This window comes from Arachis stenosperma, chromosome 2, assembly GCF_014773155.1.
Source record: "Arachis stenosperma cultivar V10309 chromosome 2, arast.V10309.gnm1.PFL2, whole genome shotgun sequence".
NCBI lineage: Eukaryota > Viridiplantae > Streptophyta > Magnoliopsida > Fabales > Fabaceae > Arachis > Arachis stenosperma.
The window spans coordinates 27921432-27938841 of NC_080378.1; the positions used below are offsets into that span (position 1 = coordinate 27921432).

Below are 17410 nucleotides of genomic sequence, written 5' to 3' on the forward strand. Positions count from 1 at the left end.
ACAAAAGGGGCGTTATCTTCAAGTAACGCCAACCTGGCGTTGGCAACGCCAAGAATAACTGGTGTTCTTCTGAAAACATACCTGTGACACTTGATATTGGAATTTTTGAGAAGTGTGCATACGCACACAGAAATACTTATTTGCAAAAATAAAATGGGCGTTGGCAACGCCCAGCACAGGGGGCGTTATCCCCAAACAACGCCAACTGGGCATTGGCAACGCCACTTAAAGGGAGCGTGTTGCAAGGTGACGCCAAGACACCCCTGGAGTGCATATTGAGCCACTTCTCTCACCCAAGTCCATCTCAAAATTCATGCAAGCAAGCCCATAATTGTCAACAAATCAAGGCCACAAGAAGCATCTAAAAGTAGTTGATTTTCATTTAATTGTAATTTATTTTCAATTTCATTTGATTTTATAATTTAGGATAGCCTATAAATAGGCCCTAGTTTCACCATATATAGGGTACACGATCTTGGACACACACCACTGGGAGGGGGTCTTCGGACCCCTCTCTTCACACACTTCTCTTCTCTTCCATTTTCTTCCATACCACTCTTGTAAATATTTAATTATGAATTTTTAATTCTCTACATTTGGAAAAGGAGCTCTGTTTGCATTTTGAATGACTTGATATTTATTTTCTTCTCTTCTCTCTTGATTCTATCTTTGTTTATCTAAGAGAGAGTTTTCGTTCTTCAAAGATTCAATTCAATCAGAAGAGAAATTGGATTTATTAGAATTCTATGTAAACCTTGGAAAAGGAATCATATGAATTCAGTTTGAAGCTCTCTTCTCACAATGAATTTGATTTTGATTTGGAGTTGATATTATGACATGTAATCACTCTGAAATTGAGATCTTAGGAGTTGTGTGGCATGGGATTAGAAATTATGCTTAATCTCTTTTCATGAGTACTGGATCAAGGAATTGGTATTTGATCATCATTTGAGAAATTGAGTAGCCAAGGAATTGGAGCTTAATTACATACGATCCACTATAGATCTAAACATTGCATGAACAAGAGAAGAAGTTGAGAATCATTGATTCAGGAGAAATTAGCATCTCCAATCTCTAATGTCTTATCTTTAATTTTTAGTAGTTTATATTTCCTGTACTTTAGATTTCTTGCAATTTAACTTTCCAGCACTTTATTTTCTTGTACTTTATTTTCATGTCATTTACTTTCTAGTCACTTTATTACTTTTTTTTTAATTTCATGTCATTTATAGTTCTTATTGCTCATTACCCAATTATGATTGTCTAACTAGAAAAATCAATTAACTATTGATTGCATAATCCTTTAATCCTCGTGACATTGACCTCACTCAAGTGAGTTTTATTACTTAATACGATCTGGTATACTTGCTAGTGGAATATTGTTCTCATAATTTTTGTATCAATATACATATATATAATCATGACACATGCTGATGCCAAGACATCTTAGGCTAGTTTTACTAGCCTTTTTCTTTGTTTTCATTAGGTTTTATGTACTTTCTTGAGTTATAAGTAAGCCATTTGGGTAGAAATACATGTATGCCTATATTCCTTCAACCATGAGTAATTTAATACAATTTCATGAGGTTTTATGCTACGATTACTTATATGCTGAGAATAATAAGAAGTCTCATGATTTTAGCATAGTTTTGATACATTTGTTGGTTGATGATAGGTGAAGAAAGGCATGGAGGAAGGTTGAAGAAAAAAGCATGCAGAGGATGGAGACTTGGAGAAGAGAAACAGAACACAAACTGGCTGAAGCTTACGTTTGACATCGCGTTGGGGGTCCAACGTTAACCTTAACGTAGTGAGAAAATGATCAATTCTGGGGCCAAAGGATTTTTGAGGTGCGCGTACGCGTACATGTCGCGTACGCGCAAAAACAGCAAATTTTGGCATCTGCGTAGAAGCGTACAGCACACGTACGCGTAAACGCGTATTTTTGGCTCATGTGAGCGTACGCGCAACAACTGAACGTTGGAGGCTTAACATTTCCTCAAACGTTACCTCCAACGCTCACGACGCTCAGCCCAGAATTGAAATTGTAAAATTTAGAATCGACACGCACGCGTCAATGCCGCGTACGCGTGAATGGGAAAAACATCAATGCACGCGCAAGCGCACGGTGCGCGTACGCGTGGATGAGCACTTTCGGCATTGTGTGCGGAAGCGCATAGTACGCGTACGCGTGGATCGGCAAATGTTGTCCCTCTAACGTTGAGTCAAACGCCAATGACAGCAGCAGTTTCCTTTTTGCTGGTCTGTTCGAAGCGGCGTTTGAGTCAATGTTGACCCTCAAATGTTGACTCAAACTTGAAGCACCAGTATTCAAACTTTGCTTAGATCTCTTCTTAAAACCAAAAGCCAATCCTTCAAATCCAAAGCAAACAAAGCCCATTATCATCACTCAAAGGCATAAGAAACAATTAGATTAGGAATTTTATTTTATTTGTAATTTGTCTTCAATTTCATTTTCATTTGTCATTTTTGTAAAAGCCTATAAAAAGGCATCTGTTCCATTTTAGAAAAAAGGCTAGCTCTAATAGAGAGCAGTAGGAGTAGTAGTAGAATAGAGAGCTTTCTTTTAATTTTTCTTGTTGAATTTGAGAATTGGAAGTCAGATTTGAGTTTCTTTTCTGTTTCATTTTCCTTCCTTAGCAATTTCTTTTCTGTTTTGTTAAGAGAACAATTGAGATTTAAGTTTTCATTCCATTTTGAATGCACTTCTACATTTCTGTTCTGGTACTGAATTGATCTGTTTATGAATTTCTTCATCTGAGGGCTCTTTAATTTACTGCACTTCACATTCTTCAATTATATACCTTTTACGTTTCATGTAATTTAATTCCTCTGCAATTGTTCTAAGTTCTACTTACTACTTCTTTAATTTCCTTGCTCCCAAATCCCTTTACCTTTGATGCATTTTACTTTTCTTGCTCTTTAAACTTATGCCAATTTAAGCTTCTGTCCAATTTACATTCTGCTATTTACAATTCACTGCAATTTACTTTCTGTTGCTCAATTTCACCCAATTCATAAATGTTAGCTTGACTAGACTAATCACCCACTAAAGTTGCTTGATCCATCAATCCCTGTGGGATCGACCTCACTCTTGTGAGTTATTACTACTTGATGCGACTCAATATACTTGCCGGTGAGTTTTGTGTTGGAATTCTAATTTCCAACCCATCAAGTTTTTGGCACCGTTGCTGGAGATTGATTTAGATCAACAATGATTAAGTGGGTGAGAAGTCTAGATCAAGCATTTTGTTCTTTTAATTTTTTGTTGAAACCAAGGTGTTTGTGTTTTTACCTCACTAAGCAAATTCTCATCTAAGACATGACTTTCAATTGCTTTAGTGAATGTGTTTTACAAAATTTAAATGGAGTTCAACTCATCTTATGATCAAACAAATTTTATGGGATATTACCCACCATCACCAATCTCTAATGGTGGCTGGAAATATCACCAAGAAAATAGAAATTCTGAGCACTCCAATCCATGGAGATTTGCTTCAGAAACACAAGATGAGCAAGAGAATCATATGGGATACCAACCACCACCATAAAATGATTCATATCATTATCCTCATGGTGGATGGGAGTATCAACAAGGAATGAGGAAGTATGAACAATCAAGTGAAATGAAATATTTCCCAGAGCCACAAAGTGACTCATATTGTGATGGCACGTACACAAATGATGGCTAGGAAGGGAAATACAATGATTCACATTCTAATTATTCAAGGACATTATCACTTGATTGTGCTGCCAGAGCATACTTGGAAGATTGTTCATCACTTGATTATGCATCAACACAAAGTTTCCTCCAAGATCCATACAACTCATCCTACCAACCACAAAATTCATCCCACAACTCAAAAACTCGTTCCACATCCCTCAACACAACTTCACCACAACACATCCATGTCACCAAAATTTCTCTCAACCTTCATCTCTTGAACTAGCAGTTGAGGATTACCTTCAATGGTCTAAAGAACCCTTGGAAAGCCGAAGCCAAGTCATTAAAATACAAGGACAACTCTTGGAAAGACACAAACAATCCTCCTAGAAAGAAATCCTCTTCAAGAAGATTAATAGGCCGTTAGAGCAAAGGAGGACACATTCAGGATTGCCAAATGGTAAGGATGAAGAATAAACTGTGAGTGAAGAAGAGGAAGAAGAGGCCATTGTATTAAGTGAAATTTTAATGAAGGAGGAGGTGGTGGAGGCAATTGACCTTGAGGCTGTATATTCACAAAAGCTAATTGAAGTGACAATATAACATAAAGATTCCCTCCCAAAGGACTTAATGGAAAGTCGTAAAGAAGGAATAGAGGAAGATAATCAAGAGAAGTCACACTCAATTGAAGCAGAGAAGTGCATAGAGGAAGAGCTCAGGGAATCACCAATTCAAAAGGCTCTGGATGAAGATAAAACTCCAATAATCACACAGCAACCAAATCTTGAATCCAAAGAAGTGAAGGCATCTAACAAGAGCACCACTCCTGTCCCAGATCCAGCAAGCAAGATCAATCAAGCCATTTACAAAAGGAAGCTTGCTGAGAGGAGACCAAGACAGGGGGCAATAGCTGAATCTTCTCTCCCCTTGAAGTCATTCTTCTTAACAAACTGGAAAAAGAGGAAGAAAGTGAAGAACAACATGTCAAGCTAATGACACTAAAAGAGTGCTTGTTGGGAGGTAACCCAACCTTAGGTAACATTTCATTCCTTTGCTTTGTTTAAATTTCAATAAATTGGCATATGATTACATTCTAAGTTTGGTGTTTCCCTGCAACAATTTGTTTTCAATCTTACTGGATAATTGCATCAAATTAAAATTGAAAGTGTCATACTAAGCTTCTAAGTTTGGTGTGCCACTTAATTCTCTATGCAAGAATCCAGCAGCACCACTTGTCTGCATAACCATAATGCCTTTGTAGTGTTATTTATCTTTTGGTTTGACAATTTTTTCTTTGTTGTTCTCTTTATTTTAGTCATTTCTTTGCTTTTAAAGCTTTTATTTATTTTTCTTTTTAATTATTTTTTTTGTTAATACATCATCAATAGATCTTTATTCATGACAGATTCTTCACTTGGTGATTGTATTTAACAAATAACCTTAGTCTTAGTTCAAATAAAATGGACATATGACTGCATTCTAAGTTTAGTGTTACTATGCAACAAAATTTGATTCCAATATCTACTAGATACTTGCATCAATTCCAAGTGAAAGTGTCACACTAAGTTTGGTGTGCCACTTATTCTTTATGCAATGTATCATGCACACCCTCTTATGTTTGCAATCACAATGTCTCTGTTTCCTATGCCTTGATTGTTATCTTTAATTCTGCTTGCTTAAAACACATGTGTTACTAACATTTCATTGTGTAAGACATTCATGATCCATGTTAGCCCTATAGCCATCGTTCTAATTGTTGCTTGAGGATAAGCAAGCATTCTGAGTTTGGCAAGGGAAGAGGAAGAATGGGAGGAAAATGACAACAGTATAGAAGATAAATTACTGGTGCGCGAAATTGTGATCACTAAAACTTCGCACAACTAACCAGCAAGTGCACTGGGTCGTCCAAGTAATACCTTACGCGAGTAAGGGTCGATCCCACGGAGATTGTTGGTATGAAGCAAGCTATGGTCACCTTGTAGATCTCAGTCAGGCAGACTCAAATGGGTATAGTGATAAACGAATAAAGCATAAAGATAAAGATAGAGATACTTATGTATATCATTGGTGAGAGCTTCAGATAAGCGAATGAAGATGCCTTCCCTTCCGTCTCTCTGCTTTCTTACTGTCTTCATCCAATCCTTCTTACTCCTTTCCATGGCAAGCTCATGTAGGGTTTCACCGTTGTCAGTGGCTACCTCCCATCCTCTCAGTGAAAATGTTCCCATGCTCTGTCACAGCATATGGCTAATCAGCTGTCGGTTCTCGGTCAGGCCGGAATAAAATCCATCGATCCTTTTGCGTCTGTCACTAACGCCCCGCCTGCTAGGAGTTTGAAGCACGTCACAGTCATTTAATCATTGAATCCTACTCAGAATACCACAGACAAGTTTAGACCTTCCGGATTCTCTTGAATGCCGCCATCAGTTCTCGCCTATACCACGAAGACTCTGATCTCACGGAATGGCTGGCTCGTTTGTCAGGCGAGCACTCGGTTGTCAGGCGACCAACCATGCATCGTGTATCAGGAATCCAAGAGATAAACACTAGAGCCTTGGATGCTTGTAGAACAAAAGTGGTTGTCAGTCACCTTGTTCATGAGTGAGAATGATGATGAGTGTCACGGATCATCACATTCATCAAGTTGAAGAACAAGTGATATCTTGGACAAAGAACAAGCGGAATTGAATAGAAGAACAATAGTAATTGCATTAATACTCGAGGTACAGCAGAGCTCCACACCTTAATCTATGGTGTGTAGAAACTCCACCGTTGAAAATACATAAGAACAAAAGTGATAATTGGTTTTGGCCCCAGAGAGGGAACCAGAAGAACCAAGATCTGATCTAAGAACTAGATGTCCGAAGATGAAAATACAATAGTAAAAGGTCCTACTTATAGAAAACTAGTAGCCTAAGGTGTACAAAGATGAGTAAATGACATAAAAATCCACTTCCGGGCCCACTTGGTGTGTGCTTGGGCTGAGCAAATGAAGCATTTTCGTGTAGAGACTCTCCTTGGAGTTAAACGCCAGCTTTTATGCCAGTTTGGGCGTTTAACTCCCATTTAGGTGCCAGTTCCGGCGTTTAACGCTGGAATTTCTTGAGGTGACTTTGAACGCCAGTTTGGGCCATCAAATCTTGGGCAAAGTATGGACTATCATATATTGCTGGAAAGCCCAGGATATCTACTTTCGAACGCCGTTGAGAGCGCGCCAATTGGGCTTCTGTAGCTCCAGAAAATCCACTTCGAGTGCAGGGAGGTCAGAATCCAACAGCATCTGCAGTCCTTTTCAGTCTCTGGATCAGATTTTTGCTCAGATCCCTCAATTTCAGCCAGAAAATACCTGAAATCACAGAAAAACACACAAACTCATAGTAAAGTCCAGAAAAGTGAATTTTAACTAAAAACTAATAAAAATATAATAAAAACTAACTAAAAGATACTAAAAACATACTAAAAACAATGCCAAAAAGCGTACAAATTATCCGCTCATCACAACACCAAACTTAAATTGTTGCTTGTCCCCAAGCAACTGAAAATCAAATAAGATAAAAAGAAGAGAATATACTATAGACTCCAAATTATCAATGAAACTTAGCTCCAAATTAGATGAGCGGGACTAGTAGCTTTTTGCCTCCAAACAGTTTTGGCATCTCACTTTATCCTTTGATATTCAGAATGATTGGCTTCTTTAGGAACTCAGAATCCAGATAGTGTTATTGACTCTCCTAGTTAAGTATGATGATTCTTGAACACAGCTACTTATTGAGTCTTGGCCGTGGCCCAAAGCACTCTGTTTTCCAGTATTACCACCGGATACATACATGCCACAGACACATAATTGGGTGAACCTTTTCAGATTGTGACTCAGCTTTGCTAGAGTCCCCAATTAGAGGTGTCCAGGGTTCTTAAGCACACTCTTTTTGCCTTGGATCACAACTTTATTTCTTTCTTTTTTCTTTCTTTTTCTCTTTCTCTTTTTTTTTTCGTTTTTCTCCTTCCCCCTTTTTTTTTTTGTATTCACTGCTTTTTCTTGCTTCAAGAATCATTTTTATGATTTTTCAGATCCTCAGTAACATGTCTCCTTTTTCATCATTCTTTCAAGAGCCAACAATTTTAACATTCATGAACAACAAATTCAAAAGACATATGCACTGTTCAATCATACATTCAGAAAACAAAAAGTATTGTCACCACATCAAACTAATTAAGCTAGTTTTAAAGATGAATTTGAAATCCTGTACTTCTTGTTCTTTTGTAATAAAAACAGTTTTCTTTTAAGAAAGGTGATGGATTCATAGGACATTCATAACTTTAAGGCATAGACACTAAGACACTAATGATCATAAGACACAAACATAGATAAACATAAAGCACACTTTTCGAAAAACAGAAGAATAAAGAACAAGGAGATTAAAGAACGGGTCCACCTTAGTGATGGCGGCTTGTTCTTCCTCTTGAAGGTCTTATGGAGTGCTTGAGCTCCTCAATGTCTCTTCCTTGTCTTTGTTGCTCCTCTCTTAGTTGTCCCATGTTGGAACTCAATTCTCCTAGGGAGGTGTTAATTTGCTCCCAATAGTCTTGTGGAGGAAAGTGCATCCCTTGAGGCATCTCAGGAATCTCTTGATGAGAGGGGTCTCTTGTTTGCTCCATCCTTTTCTTAGTAATGGGCTTGAGGTCATGCCTTCTCAGTTGAACCGGCTTCCCTCTTGAATCTCTCTTTCATTGAACGCCCTCTTCACAAATGTCTATGAGGACTTGGTCCAACCTTTGATCAAAGTTGACCCTTCTTCATGGCCACAACTTCATAGAAGTGGTCTTGATGCACCCTTGAGATGAATCTCTCCATCTCCCATGACTCGGAGGTGAAAGCTTTTGCCTTCTCTTTTCTCTTTCTAGAGGTTTCTCCGGCCTTGGATGCATAAATGGTTATGGAAAAACAAAAAGCAATGCTTTTACCACACCAAACTTAAAAGGTTTGCTCGTCCTCGAGCAAAAGAAGAAAGAAGAGAGTAGAAGAAGAAGAAATGGAGGAGAGGGAGATGGCTTTGTGGTTCGGCAAAAAGGGGAAGAAGTAGTGTTTAGGGTGTGTGAAAATGAAGGAGTGAAGATGATAGTGGGATTTGATATGTGGGGGTTTTTTTTTGGTGAAGAGGTATTGAGGTGATTGGTGAAGAGAAAGAGTGGTGGTGGGGTTGGTGGGGATCCTGTGGGGTCCACAGATCCTTAGGTGTCAAGGAAAAGTCATCCATGCACCAAATGGCATTCAAAAACACGTTTTGAGCCAATTCTGGCGTTAAACGCCGGGCTGGTGCCCATTCCTGGCGTTTAACGCCAGGTTCTTGCCCTTTTCTGGCGTTTAACGCCAGTCTGGTGCCCCTTTCTGGCGTTAAACGCCCAGAATGGTGCCAGACTGGGCGTTAAACGCCCAACTGCTAGCCTCACTGGCGTTTAAACGCCAGTGGGTTCTTCCTCCAGGGTGTGCTATTTTTCTTCCTGTTTTTCATTCTGTTTTTGCTTTTTCAATTGATTTTGTGACTTCTTATGATCATCAACCTACAAAAAAAACATAAAATAACAAGAGAAAATAGATAAAATATAATCATTGGGTTGCCTCTCAACAAGCGCTTCTTTAATGTCAGTAGCTTGACAGAGGGCTCTCATGAAGCCTCACAGATACTCAGAGCAATGTTGGAACCTCCCAACACCAAACTTAGAGTTTGAATGTGGGGGTTCAACACCAAACTTAGAGTTTGGTTGTGGCCTCCCAACACCAAACTTAGAGTTTGACTGTGGGGGCTCTGTTTGTCTCTGATTTGAGAGAAGCTCTTCATACTTCCTCTCCATGGTGACAGAGGGATATCCTTGAGCCTTAAACACAAAGGATTCTTCATTCACTTGAATGATCAGTTCACCTCCATCAACATCAATCACAGCCTTTGCTGTGGCTAGGAAGGGTCTGCCATGGATGATGGATTCATCCATGCACTTCCCAGTCTCTAGGACTATGAAATCAGTAGGGATATAATGGTCTTCAACTTTTACCAAAACATTCTCTACAAGTCCATGAGCTTGTTTTCTTGAGTTGTCTGCCATCTCTAGTGAGATTCTTGCAGCTTGTACCTCAAAGATCCCTAACTTCTCCATTACAGAGAGAGGCATGAGGTTTACACTTGACCCTAAGTCACACAGAGCCTTCTTGAAGGTCATGGTGCCTATGGTACAAGGTATTGAAAACTTCCCAGGGTCTTGTCTCTTTTGAGGTAATTTCTGCCTAGACAAGTCATCCAGTTCTTTGGTGAGCAAAGGGGGTTCATCCTCCCAAGTCTCATTTCCAAATAACTTGTCATTTAGCTTCATGATTGCTCCAAGGTATTTAGCAACTTGCTCTTCAGTGACATACTCATCCTCTTCAGAGGAAGAATACTCATCAGAGCTCATGAAAGGCAGAAGTAAGTCCAATGGAATCTCTATGGTCTCATTTTGAGACTCAGATTCCCATGGTTCCTCATTGGGGAACTCAGAGGAGGCTAGTGCACGCCCATTGAGGTCTTCTTCAGTGGCGTCCACTTCCTCTCTTTCCTCTCCAAATTCGGCCATGGTTATGGCTTTGCACTCTCCTTTTGGATTTTCTTCTGTATTACTTGGGAGAGTACTAGGAGGGAGTTCAGTAATTCTCTTGCTCAGCTGTCCCACTTGTGCCTCCAAATTCCTAATGGAGGACCTTGTTTCAGTCATGAAACTTTGAGTGGTTTTGATTAGATCAGAGACCATGGTTGCTAAGTCAGAGGGGTTCTGCTTATAATTCTCTGTCTGTTGCTGAGAAGATGATGGAAAAGGCTTGCCATTGCTAAACCTGTTTCTTCCACCATTGTTGTTGTTGAAACCTTGTTGAGGTCTCTCTTGATTCTTCCATGAAAAATTTGGGTGATTTCTCCATGAAGAATTATAGGTGTTTCCATAGGGTTCTCCTAGGTAATTCACCTCTTCCATTGAAGGATTCTCAGGATCATAAGCTTCTTCCTCAGATGAAGCATCCTTTGTACTGCTTGGTGCATTTTGCATTCCAGACAGACTTTGAGAAATCAAATTGACTTGTTGAGTCAATATTTTATTCTGAGCCAGTATGGCATTCAGAGCATCAATCTCAAGAACTCCTTTCTTCTGACTTGTCCCATTGTTCACAGGATTCCTTTCAGAAGTGTACATGAATTGGTTATTTGCAACCATTTCAATGAGCTCTTGAGCTTCTGTAGGCATCTTCTTCAGATGAAGAGATCCTCCAGCAGAGCTATCCAAAGACATTTTGGATAGTTCAGAGAGACCATCATAGAAAATACCCATGATGCTCCATTCAGAAAGCATGTCAGAGGGACATTTTCTGATTAATTGTTTGTATCTTTCCCAAGCTTCATAGAGGGATTCTCCATCCTTCTGTCTGAAGGTTTGGACTTCCACTCTAAGCTTACTCAATTTTTGAGGTGGAAAGAACTTTGCCAAGAAGGCATTGACTAGCTTTTCCCAAGAGTCCAGGCTATCTTTAGGTTGTGAGTCCAACCATATTCTAGCTCTGTATCTTACAGTAAAAGGGAATAGCATCAGTCTGTAGACCTCAGGGTCAACCCCATTAGTCTTGACTGTGTCACAGATTTGCAAGAATTCAGCTAAAAACTGATGAGGATCTTCCAATGGAAGTCCATGGAACTTGCAATTCTGTTGCATTAGAGAAACTAATTGAGGCTTAAGCTCAAAGTTGTTTGCTCCAATGGCAGGGATAGAGATGCTTCTCCCATAGAAGTCGGGAGTAGGTGCAGTGAAGTCACCCAGCACCTTCCTTGCATTGTTGGCATTGTTGTTGTTTTCGGCTGCCATGGGTTCTTCTTCTTTGAAGAATTCGGTCAGGTCCTCAACAGAGAGTCGTGCCTTAGCTTCTCTTAGCTTTTGCTTCAAGGTCCTTTCAGGTTCAGGGTCAGCTTCAACAAGAATGCCTTTGTCTCTGTTCCTGCTCATATGAAAGAGAAGAGAACAAGAAAATATGGAATCCTCTATGTCACAGTATAGAGATTCCTTGAGGTGTCAGAGGAAAAGAAAAATAGAAGAAAGAAGTAGAAAATTCGAACTTATCAAAGAAGATAGAGTTCGAATTTTGCATTAAGGAATAGTGTTAGTCCAAAAATAGAAGGATGTGAGAAGAGGGGAAGAAGATTTTCGAAAATTGAGTGAAAGATTTTGAAAACATTTTGAAAAACATTACTTGATTTTCGAAAATAAGAGTGGGAAAGAAATCAATTAATTTTTGAAAAAGATTTTGAAATTAGAAATCAAAAAGATTTGATTAAAAACTATTTTGAAAAAGATGTGGTTAAGAAGATATGATTGGTTTTAAAAAGATGTGATTGAGAAGATATGATTTGAAAACAATTTTAAAAGATATGATTTGAAAAAAATTATGACTTGCCTAACAAGAAAAGATATGATTCAAACATTAAACCTTTCTCAACAGAAAAGGCAATATACTTGAGATGTTCAATCAAATCATTAATTGTTAGTACGTATCTTTAAAAAAAGAAAGAAATTGATTTTGAAAACATTTGATTGAAAAGATTTGATTTGAAAAAGATTTGATTTTGAAAAACTTTGAAAACTTGAAAAAAAATTTGATTTGAAAACAAAATCTTCCTCCTTGTGCCATCCTGGCGTTAAACGCCCAGAATGGTATCCATTCTGGCGTTTAACGCCCAAAACTATACCCTTTTGGGCGTTAAACGCCCAACCAGGTACCCTGGCTGGCGTTTAAATGCCAGTCTGTCCTTCTTCACTGGGCATTTTTGAATGCCCAGCTTTTTCTGTATAATTCCTCTGCAGTATGTTCTGAATCTTCAATTCTCTGTATTATTGACTTGAAAAGACATAAATTAAAAATATTTTTGGATTTTTAATAATGAGGAATGATCAAAATGCAACTAAAATCAAATAACAATGCATGCAAGACACCAAACTTAGCAGTTTGTATACTACTGACACTTAATAAAATGTGAATGCATATGAGACACATAAACACTCAAGTCAAGAGAATTAAAAGATCAGAGCAATGAATTCATCAAGAACAACTTGAAGATCAATGAAGACACATGCATGAATTTGAAAAATGCAAGAAGAACAGAAACATGCAATTGACACCAAACTTAAAATGAGACACTAGACTCAAACAAGAAACATAAAATATTTTTGGTTTTTATGATTTTATAATTTTTTTTGGTTTTTTCGAAAATTAAGTGGAAAAGACAATAAAGGTATCAAAATTCTTAATGAGAATTCCAGGAATCATGCAATGTTAGTCTAAAGCTTTAGTCTAAAGAAATTAGACATAGTTAGCTAAGCTTCAGCAGGACATTGCATTCAAGAGCTAAATTGATGATGATCAATCAGCTTTGGTGATGATAAGAACATCACCTTGAAACACTAGAATTCATTCTTAAGAACTCTGAAGAAAAATAATACCTAATCTAAGCAACAAGATGAACCGTCAGTTGTCCATACACAAAACAATCCCCGGCAACGGCGCCAAAAACTTGGTGCGCGAAATTGTGATCACTACAACTTCGCACAACTAACCAGCAAGTGCACTGGGTCGTCCAAGTAATACCTTACGCGAGTAAGGGTCGATCCCACGGAGATTGTTGGTATGAAGCAAGCTATGGTCACCTTGTAGATCTCAGTCAGGCAGACTCAAATGGGTATAGTGATAAACGAATAAAGCATAAAGATAAAGATAGGGATACTTATGTATATCATTGGTGAGAGCTTCAGATAAGCGAATGAAGATGCCTTCCCTTCCGTCTCTCTGCTTTCTTACTGTCTTCATCCTATCCTTCTTACTCCTTTCCATGGCAAGCTCATGTAGGGTTTCACCGTTGTCAGTGGCTACCTCCCATCCTCTCAGTGAAAATGTTCCCATGCTCTGTCACAGCATATGGCTAATCAGCTGTCGGTTCTCGGTCAGGCCGGAATAAAATCCATCGATCCTTTTGCGTCTGTCACTAACGCCCCGCCTGCTAGGAGTTTGAAGCACGTCACAGTCATTCAATCATTGAATCCTACTCAGAATACCACAGACAAGGTTAGACCTTCCGGATTCTCTTGAATGCCGCCATCAGTTCTCGCCTATACCACGAAGACTCTGATCTCACGGAATGGCTGGCTCGTTTGTCAGGCGAGCACTCGGTTGTCAGGCGACCAACCATGCATCGTGTATCAGGAATCCAAGAGATAAACACTAGAGCCTTGGATGCTTGTAGAACAAAAGTGGTTGTCAGTCACCTTGTTCATGAGTGAGAATGATGATGAGTGTCACGGATCATCACATTCATCAAGTTGAAGAACAAGTGATATCTTGGACAAAGAACAAGCGGAATTGAATAGAAGAACAATAGTAATTGCATTAATACTCGAGGTATAGCAGAGCTCCACACCTTAATCTATGGTGTGTAGAAACTCCACCGTTGAAAATACATAAGAACAAAAGTGATCATTGGTTTCGGCCCCAGAGAGGGAACCAGAAGAACCAAGATCTGATCTAAGAACTAGATGTCCGAAGATGAAAATACAATAGTAAAAGGTCCTACTTATAGAAAACTAGTAGCCTAAGGTGTACAAAGATGAGTAAATGACATAAAAATCCACTTCCGGGCCCACTTGGTGTGTGCTTGGGCTGAGCAAATGAAGCATTTTCGTGTAGAGACTCTCCTTGGAGTTAAACGCCAGCTTTTATGCCAGTTTGGGCGTTTAACTCCCATTTAGGTGCCAGTTCCGGCGTTTAACGCTGGAATTTCTTGAGGTGACTTTGAATGCCAGTTTGGGCCATCAAATCTTGGGCAAAGTATGGACTATCATATATTGCTGGAAAGCCCAGGATATCTACTTTCGAACGCCGTTGAGAGCGCGCCAATTGGGCTTCTGTAGCTCCAGAAAATCCACTTCGAGTGCAGGGAGGTCAGAATCCAACAGCATCTGCAGTCCTTTTCAGTCTCTGGATCAGATTTTTGCTCAGATCCTTCAATTTCAGCCAGAAAATACCTGAAATCACAGAAAAACACACAAACTCATAGTAAAGTCCAGAAAAGTGAATTTTAACTAAAAACTAATAAAAATATAATAAAAACTAACTAAAAGATACTAAAAACATACTAAAAACAATGCCAAAAAGCGTACAAATTATCCGCTCATCAATTACAAGGTTGTAAATTTTTTTTCCTCTCATTTGTTTCCAGCACTTTAAATTGCATGATTGTCTTTATCTTCTATGTTTACATGTGTGTATGAATAAGCATAGCCTGAATTCTGATATGTAACATGTTGCTATGCCATTATAACTACCAACTTGAGTTTTGTAAAGTTCAAAGCAGTAAAGTATCATGATCATAAACAAACAAGGAATTAAAGAAGAACTTAGCATGTGCATACAAGTATTGGAAGGCTAGTATGGTTAATTGTTGCTTAATTGCATTGGATTTTATTTAATTGAAGTTTTCATCTAGGACGCTTTGTGAAATCTTTTGAAATCATGAAAACATTGAAGAAGCAATTGTAAATTAAGAAAAGCAAAAGGGAAAGAATGAGAAAGCTGAAGGCTCTGAGTACCAATGACAATTCCATTGTTAAGTACTTGTGGTGTTTATGTATCAAGCAAAATGCTTGAAAATAAAATACTTAGAGTCAAGGTTAGGCTCAAGTGCAAATGCACTCCCCCAAAGCTCAAGGCTCTGAGCATCAATGATTAGAGAATAAAGAAAAGAAACAAATGAGCTTAATGAAGTCCTCTAATTAAATGCTTGTGGTGCTTATGTATCAAGTGGTAATACTTGAAAACAAAGCATTTAGAGTCGTAGCTTTGTTATCAACTCTTGGGGCAAAGCACCCAAAAGGAGAAGCTAATAAAAAAAATCAAAAGCTTGTTTCAAGAAAGAAATATAAGAAAAAGATTTCATAAATTGAGCTAGATAGAAGCATCAATCATTTACATTTCTTTTGTGATTGTAGCACGCTTAGAAAACTAGCTAACCATGAACATTAAGTTGCTATTCTTCATACCTTGGATTGTCAATCTTTATTGCATGATTCTTTTCTTGCTTGGGGACAAGCAAGGTTTAAGTTTGGTGTTGTGATGCCAGGGCATCTTAGGATAGTTTTACTAGCCTTTTTATTTGTTTTCATTAGGTTTTATGCACTTTCTTGAGTTATAAGTAAGCCATTTGGGTAGAAATACATGTATGCCTATATTCCTTCAACCATGAGTAATTTGATACAATTTCATGAGGATTTATGCTACGATTACTTATATGCTGAGAATAATAAGAAGTCTCATGATTTTAGCATAGTTTTGATACATTTGTTGGTTGATGATAGGTGAAGAAAGGCATGGAGGAAGGTTGAAGAAAAAAGCATGGAGAGGATGGAGACTTGGAGAAGAGAAACAGAACACAAACTGGCTGAAGCTTACGTTTGACATGGCATTGGGGGTCCAACGTTAACCCCAATGTAGTGAGAAAATGATCAATTCTAGGGCCAAAGGATTTTTGAGGTGTGCGTACGCGTACATGCCGCGTACGTGCAAAAACAGCAAATTTTGGCATCCGCGCAGAGGCGTACAGCACGCGTACGCGTAAACGCGTATTTTTGGCTCATGTGCGCGTACCCGCAAAAACTGAACGTTGGAGGCCCAACGTTTCCTCAAATGTTACCTCCAACGCCTGCGACGCTCAGCCCAGAATTGAAATTGTAAAATTTGGAATCGATGCGCACGCCTCAATGCTGCATACGCGTGAATGGGAAAAAATCAATGCACGCGCAAGCGCACGGTGCGCGTATGCATGGATGAGCACTTTCGGCATTGTGTGCGGAAGCGCACAGTACGCGTACGTGTGGATCGGCAAACGTTGGCCCTCCAACGTTGAGTCAAACGCTAATGACAGCAGCAGTTTCCTTTTTTCCTGGTCTGTTCGAAGCGGCGTTTGAGTCAATGTTGACCCTCAAATGTTGACTCAAACTTGAAGCACCAGTATTCAAACCTTGCTCAGATCTCTTCTCAAAACCAAAAGCCAATCCTTCAAATCCAAAGCAAGCAAAGCCCATTATCATCACTCAAAGGCATAAGAAACAATTAGATTAGGAATTTCATTTTATTTGTAATTTGTCTTCAATTTCATTTTCATTTGTCATTTTTGTAAAAGCCTATAAAAAGGCATCTTTTCCATTTTAGAAAAAAGGCTGGCTCTAATAGAGAGCAGTAGGAGTAGTAGTAGAATAGAGAGCTTTCTTTTAATTTTTCTTGTTAAATTTGAGGATTGGAAGTCAGATCTGAGTTTCTTTTCTGTTTCATTTTCCTTCCTCTGCAATGTCTTTTCTGTTTTGTTAAGAGAACAATTGAGATTTAAGTTTTCATTCCATTTTGAATGCATTTCTACATTTCTGTTTTGGTACTGAATTGATCTGTTTATGAATTTCTTCATCTGAGAGCTCTTTAGTTTACTGCACTTCACATTCTTCAATTCTGTACCTTTTACGTTTCATGCAATTTAATTCCTCTGCAATTGTTCTAAGTTCTGCTTACTACTTCTTTAATTTCCTTGCTCCCAAATCTGTTTACCTTTGATACAATTTACTTTTCTTGCTCTTTAAGCTTCTGCCAATTTAAGCTTCTGTCCAATTTACATTCTGCCATTT

At 38.6% G+C, this 17410-nt stretch overlaps 1 non-coding gene across 1 annotated transcript; it reads left to right on the forward strand.

Annotated features, from left to right (window-relative positions):
• Positions 1-11047: 11047 nt before the first annotated feature.
• On the forward strand, positions 11048-11155 carry LOC130963766 (small nucleolar RNA R71). The gene has a single exon (XR_009079885.1). It is a non-coding gene; the product is annotated as a small nucleolar RNA R71 (small nucleolar RNA).
• The last annotated feature ends 6255 nt before the right edge of the window (positions 11156-17410 follow it).